This window comes from Platichthys flesus, chromosome 9 (assembly GCF_949316205.1).
Source record: "Platichthys flesus chromosome 9, fPlaFle2.1, whole genome shotgun sequence".
Lineage (NCBI taxonomy): Eukaryota > Metazoa > Chordata > Actinopteri > Pleuronectiformes > Pleuronectidae > Platichthys > Platichthys flesus.
The window spans coordinates 21,499,965-21,507,202 of record NC_084953.1 but is presented as its reverse complement, the minus strand read 5'-3'; positions in this window follow the sequence as shown (position 1 = coordinate 21,507,202).

The window sequence follows — 7,238 nt, the reverse complement described above, 5'->3', positions numbered from 1 at the left end:
TAGTGATGTGTCTGAGCGGATAGTCTCCTGCTGTGTTGTTCATGTCTGAAAGGCAAACTCTGGAGAAAGTCTGAACCTAATTGCAAGGACATTCTCCTGAGTTCATGTTTGATAATGGCTTTACTTTGCTGAGTCTAATGCAGCTGCCTTTCCACACTTCACTTCCTTGGTCATTAACAGCACACATACCAAGTGTCAAGGTGATAAAATGATGATTCTCTAGATGTGCAAGGCACAGTCAGACCGAGATTTCTGGATTATGAGTTAGATATCTGCTCCTCCATCCTTGACCATATTGCCACTCTCAAACTCATTCATGAGGTCAAACGCTTCCCCCATGGCTAAATGAATATGCTCAGGCCCTCAAGATAGTATTCAGAGAAGCTGAACATAAACAAAAGCCTGATAAGGTCAGTCTTGACATCGTAAAAGTCACATGGTCTGTTAGATCAACATACTTTTCATGTTAGGTCTCAGAGCTGTTAAAAATTCAAAGTTGTTATCTAAGGTTATTGATTCAACTGTTTACCACTCCACTGCGAATTCTGAAGCTAAACCTGATATAGCGGAGGACTTTACTTTGTCAAAACAGTGGAGAACATTTGATCTCATATTGTTCCAGACATATGTATCCTACCCTCGGCAGTGCTGACTAAACTTCAGCCAATTTCTTTCTCAGTCCTAGAGACCATGTTCTCTTATATTAAGTCCCCCCCTGAATTGATATAATCCCTTCTTAACTCATCAAAGGCGTATTGACTACAGTCATACCATACATGTTATCAATTAATAACTGTTCCTTGGAAGCTGATGTTTTTCTTTCTTCCCTTGAATATGGAACTGTAGAAAACACGTTTAAAAGATAGAATATTCACCTACTCTCTGTCAGAAATTACCTATTTCAAAATATGTTTCTTATCTAAGGCAATGGAGTCAGTTTTAGCTTCTCTGCTGATTTCATTTATGATTGTTAACAATATTTTTGACAATTTTCAGTCTGGGTTCAGCGGCTTACATAGGTCCTAGACAGTCTTGCTTAAGATATTCTGCTAATCGGATATAGACGGCAACTCAGAAGCCATGTAAATCCAGGGTTTTTATATAATTCTGGCCTTTGTTCATGTACAGTAATTCAGTCGTGCTTTTTTAAGTTAAAGTAGTTTAAATTCTCAAAACTTTACCCGCATTTATCTTAACATCTTAACATCATAGCCTCACTAATCCTTGTCCCAAATCCCAAATAGGTTCCTGTATTGGCCTCTGGACAGACAGACGATTCAGACTTCCCTGTATTGCCTTCAGTTGGTTTTCACCAGTCAGAAAACATAACACCAATTATGGCCTTGCTGTTTTGACTTGCTGTACGTTTTCAAATATATTTTGAAATAAAAAAATTCCTTACGATGTTTCCATTTTTCTCTTTGAGTTGATTTTCTGGTATTGGTCACTTGGTTCCTCCTGTTGATCCTCTGTAAACTGTCCATGCACAACTATTTGCCCTCGGGCATTAACAAAAGTTCACTTGTACTGTGAGGTGAATTTTCTGCAAGTTTAAGTTCCTATGTTTTGTGCTGACAATATGTTAGGTGTCATTGGAGGATACCAAAACATATGTGGTACCTTAAGTGTGGAGGAAAAGTTTTTTTTTCAAAATCCACGTGCAGCAGACTATATCGTCTAAGAGCACTAGAGCTAAGATAACACTAATAAATGTACGGCTCGTTTGATAATAACAAGGGTGGCAAAGGTTGGTTATTTTATGCTGAGTACGACACCTTCTCTGATTGTTAGTGCATCATCCTTAGTGTTCAATTACAGAGAAGGGTCAACAAGGATTCTCAATGATTTGCTTTTTGTGTTCTGGTGCTATTACTGGCCTAACTGATGACCATATGATTTGGAAGTATAGGGTACAATGTTATAAATCACGTATTTTTTTTATGTACATGCACATAGATATTTGCGACCATAGTATGTGTGGAGCCAAATCACTTATACGTAACCTGTGTCAGTTGGTTGCCTTTGAACCTATAAGGCATTGAAGGCAGTACCTCAATCTGAAGGGAGTGTGTGGGAAATGCCATTTGTGCCTCTTTTTTTTCTCTTTTCCCATCACTATCTCCATAAATAGATTTTATTACTTGCTGTAGAGTAATGGTCAGGGTAATTCATTGATACAGATCTAAACAAAAGCTCAAAATTGATTTTGACTGTGTGGTGTGTCTGCACTCTATGAAATGTCGAGCAACTCAATTTTTCCATAGTTATTCTTTCACCACTGGTAAGATCTAAAGGCCTCCATTACACTTGCGGAGTGTAAAATATATTTATACAGTAGAAAGTACAATTTTGAGGTATTTATTTTACTGCTCTTCACAAGCTAAACTTGAATGACATGATACAGAGATGATTTTACCTCATTTTACATAAAGTTTTTAAGTAAATTTGGTAAAATTCTTGCCAATACCTCCTTCATATTTAGTATTAACACAATTAATATTTTTGGAAATAAAATAAAAATGGCAACAAACCTAATAAAGAGTTAGCATTCAGACAGTAATGTTCATTAGGAAACAGTCAGTGAGAGACCTGGTGGATGAGGCCCTGCAGAGGATCCGACTCTTTGACTGAGCTTTCCCTTTGGAGAAAAGAATAGTTTTATTATTATTGTGGCAGTAAAGATATTAGTAACCAAAAAGTTTGAACACATTAAATCAAGATATCATACAGTCATAAAAGATTTGAAAAACCAATGCAGTGTGATGCCCTGTGCCCCTTATCACATGATACTGTCCAAACTGGTGTTAACGTCGTGACCAGGGATCTGAATTTGCTAAATTTAATCCAAAAAATGTAGTTTTACACAATGTTATTAAAAAAATGTTGTTAAGTGCCTGACCTCATGTCTGACATTTGACCTGTTACGCAGTCGTCACCAGTGCTACCTTTATTTACCTAATAACCCCATTAGAACATTGTCCATTTTGCATGGCTGTTATTTTGTTTGTACACATACTGGGTCGCTAGCACACCAACATGAACCTAAGCTATTGTTAATGTTTTGTATCCTTCTGTATTATGAACAAATATCTGCTGTGAAAACGGTTTAGAGATCTTCCTTACGTCTGGACCTGCGAGTGTAGTTTCCACCTCCTCCTCCAGAGGGCAGAGATGTAATAATGTGTTTCCTCCCGAGCGGCTCACACAGTACATACATGGATAAAGCTGGAGCTTGTTGTATTTAACACTGTGTCCCTATTAACCATATCATAGTTTACATGGGTTCTGAGTAAACCTTGGTCTATTTCGAATACAGGGGTAATCAGTGCTTAGTTTTTAGTTTAAGTTTAGACCGTAATTAAAATGTCAATGTTCTTTTTACACTTTCCTGTTTTTCCTGTTTACCTCTTTGTGTAGTTAATGTTGCCATTACCCACTGACATTAATCAAATACTTGTCCGTCTGTCTGTTTATATACATGACAGTATGAAACCTCAGATAACCCCATCATATCAAGGAAAAGTCAATTTATCAACTTTGATTTGTCCAAAACACGAAGGATACTTTGCATTTAAAACTGCTGAATGGTAAATGATGACAGTGCAGTTTTGCCATTCACACACACATTCATACAGTGCAACTATGTGACATTATTCACACACAGTCAGGGGCCATTTGGGCTTCAGTATCCTGGGACACTTCAGGGCAGTAGTGGGGAGACAGGAAACCAACTGTTGAGCTTGTGGTTACATGACGACCTGCTCTGCCTCCTGAGCCTCAGCCACCACAATGTTACATTTAGGCGTGTTACAGCAACGGCATTTTTAAACTTGTTAAAGCAGCAGAAACACAAGTGATTCTAACAGTATGAACAAAGGCCCTGCCACGTTCAAGTGTCCCAGTGTGTGCAATAACAGGACCGTGAAACTGAAACAGCTAAATGGGATAAACGTTATGAATCTTGTTATTGAAGCCTGTTGTTTCACATGTCAAAGCACTTTCCTCTAAAAAGGCCTAGGAGAGAAACAAAAGGCATTTCTTTGTGACTGTGCCGTTTTCTGTGGCCTTGATTTACAACTCACTCTCTCCTTCATTCACCGTGTCTGATGCCTCCGTTCATTCTTTGCTGTGTTTCTACCCCGCCGCACACTGACCTGCACATAAACCCGAATGAAGCTCGAGTGAGGGTGCTCAACGGAGGAACCAATCAGCCAATCACGCACCCTTCCAAACCATGTAATTCATGTGATTGGAAAGGAGGAGTTGGAATTTACATGGAAGTACACACACTAACACTTGTGTTGTCGCTTGATTGCAAGTGGAAACAGCACAAATGAGGGTGATTACAGCACGGCCACAATGACAGCACTGTCAGAGGATTATGAAACAAAAAAAAACCCAACCCAACAGAAAGCCACACACATGCCACACTATCATTTCCTCATATCTGACATTCTGTGTTTCCTGTTGGTTGCTATAGCGACCCTTCTTTAGTGTTTGGTGCAGAATAAATCCGTCTCTCTCTGTTTGGAATAAAACAATGACGAGGTTCAGCTAATCATTCGCAGCATCTGATGAACAAGGCACAACTCATTAGCACAAGAGGACTCACAGCACTGACATGGCCACTTACACTGACACTGGCGGCCAAGACATATCCGAGGGCCCACTCCATGATTAGGCTTGTGCTTATTATTGAAAATAATCTAATCTTGTGTTTTTTCTTGTTCAGATGATTCAATCATATGTATCCCAGATTCAACACATTCCCGTCAATTCTTTCTTGTTGTTTTTTTGTGCTTATTTTTGTTTTGCGCTCTAAAATCCACAATATTACAAGGCCTGCACTAAGGAACCACCATCTCTTCTGCATTTCCCAGCACATTCTGAGGATATACCAGTATGCATGGCAACAGAGGAAAGGAAAGTGTTTGCTCTCCACGTCATTCGGCACCAGTCAGACAAAAATACAAACAAATTGGAATGACTGTGTCCAAGACTAAGCATAATTTATAGACATATATATGTATATGTATATACACACCGACCATCTCCCTTCACAAATCATAAGACAGGATTTCTCCCCGCACTTATAAATAATATAATTTGTTCATACATTTGTTCAATTGGCAAAGGGAAAATGATCCTCAGTTAATTTATCCATAACTGGACATGATGATTGTACCTCTTTTAGAATGGAAATACCTTTTTAAGATGATTTTCAAAGCATGTAAGAGTTATAACATATGAAAATAACTAATTACTTTTTCAAAATTAGAAAGAAGATATTATCACATACTAATCAGGCCTCTTAACTGCATGTCAGACACCGTCTTAGACTCTTCCCTCTTCCTTCCAATGTGCTGCAAGCATCTCATCAGAACTGATCACTCATTCATCGCCATCAGAGCGCTCTTCTGCTCTGTGTTGAATTTCTCAATGTTACAAATCAATGGGACGCAGATTGTGAATGACATGGAAATGCACAGGGAAGCCGGAGACGTGCTGGAGACAGTGTTTCACTGTGTCATGGTTGCGGACTGGGAAAAGCCAGGGTTTAGGGTGCAGTGATTACCACATGCCTTCTGGCAGAGATGTAAAGAGGCTTTCAATAGATCTGTGTGCACCTGGAGACAGTGCTAAACCTAATGAGGTTCAGAGAAGGGGAGAGTGATTGGTCAACCGCTGCTTCTCTTAACATAACAGCTTTCGATAAAACAGCATTCTAACATAGGAAGAAGAAGAATCAGCATGACACCCTGACAACAGGACTGCATATATGTTCTGTTGTAAATGTACATTAGATCCATGTTGCACATACAGGGAATTTGGGATTATATTTAAAATGGTCGGATTAGTGTAAAAAAATGTTATTTCTGGATGTTGCTATTCATGGACTCTCTGGAGAGGAGGGTTTTTGAGCCATATTCTTTAACTTTCTCTGTTAAGACATATTCGATTGAAAACCACCTGTTCAATCAAGTTACAAAAACTGAGTCAACTTTTTCATGAATTGATTGAAATCATCAAACAGAAGGGAAACGCTGTCCAAAAGTGACATATTGTTTTGAGTGAAGGGGCATTAGGTAGCTGAAATAGGTTCTCAAGTCTAAGCTGGGATTAGCAGGGCAGCTCCGTATATTGCCAAGGGATTTCTGTTTTAACCTTACGCCTCGGGTGATGCCGGGAGATGAGGGGGGGGGGGGGGGGTAGCTGTGGGTGAGTTTGTATGGTGACAGGGGAGAAACACTGTGAGGAAGGAACCTCTTCATCACTTTAATTGCTCACCTCATTTAATGCTGATGAAGAGGTTTGACTCGATCTATTTCGCAATTCAGGATGTTCCATTCAAAAGCAACTTTATGTGTTGACAAATTATTTCACATGGTCCGTCTCATCAAATCGAATGCTGACGTATAATTAATTATGAGAAACCAATGTGTATACCTGAAGAATTTTAACTTTTTCCTTATTCTATAAGAAAGAGCAGGACGTGAGGCCTTTGGTTAAACCAGCTTCTGTGAGTTAGGTACAGTATGTGGTGATACTACTCATGGGTTATGACACATACATATATACATACATTCATACATACATACATACATACATACATACATACATACATACATACATACATACATACATACATCATACATACATACATACATACATACATACATGCATACATTCATACATTCATACATACATACATTCATACAATCATACATTCATACATACATACATCCATACATACATGCATACATTCATACATACATTCATACATTCATTCTTACATACATACATGTATAACATAATATAAGCTTTTTGGAAGTATTTCATGTTTGAGACATTTAATTGCCACATATTGTTTCAAAATGTGTTTATAATCACTTTACTTGTTTTTTACGTTATATTCAACAATAAATATTTAATAAACTTGGAGAAAAATACAAATTTGGAGCATAACAACAACGGAATTATGACATAAAGTACATAAATATAATCAATACAGGTGGAAGATGTAATGATAAATTGTATTACTCCACCATCCAGAGTGTCTGTGCACGGGCGTGCGCGCGCGTGCGTGTTCATGTTTGTGTGTGTGTGTGTGTGTGTGTGTGTGTGTGTGTTTGTTGTGGACAGTGATGGACAGGACTCCTCCCCTCGCTGATCCAGGATTGGTCAGCCATGTCTCCTCTCTCCTCATCCAGCAGAGCTGTTGGACTAATTATGGAGAG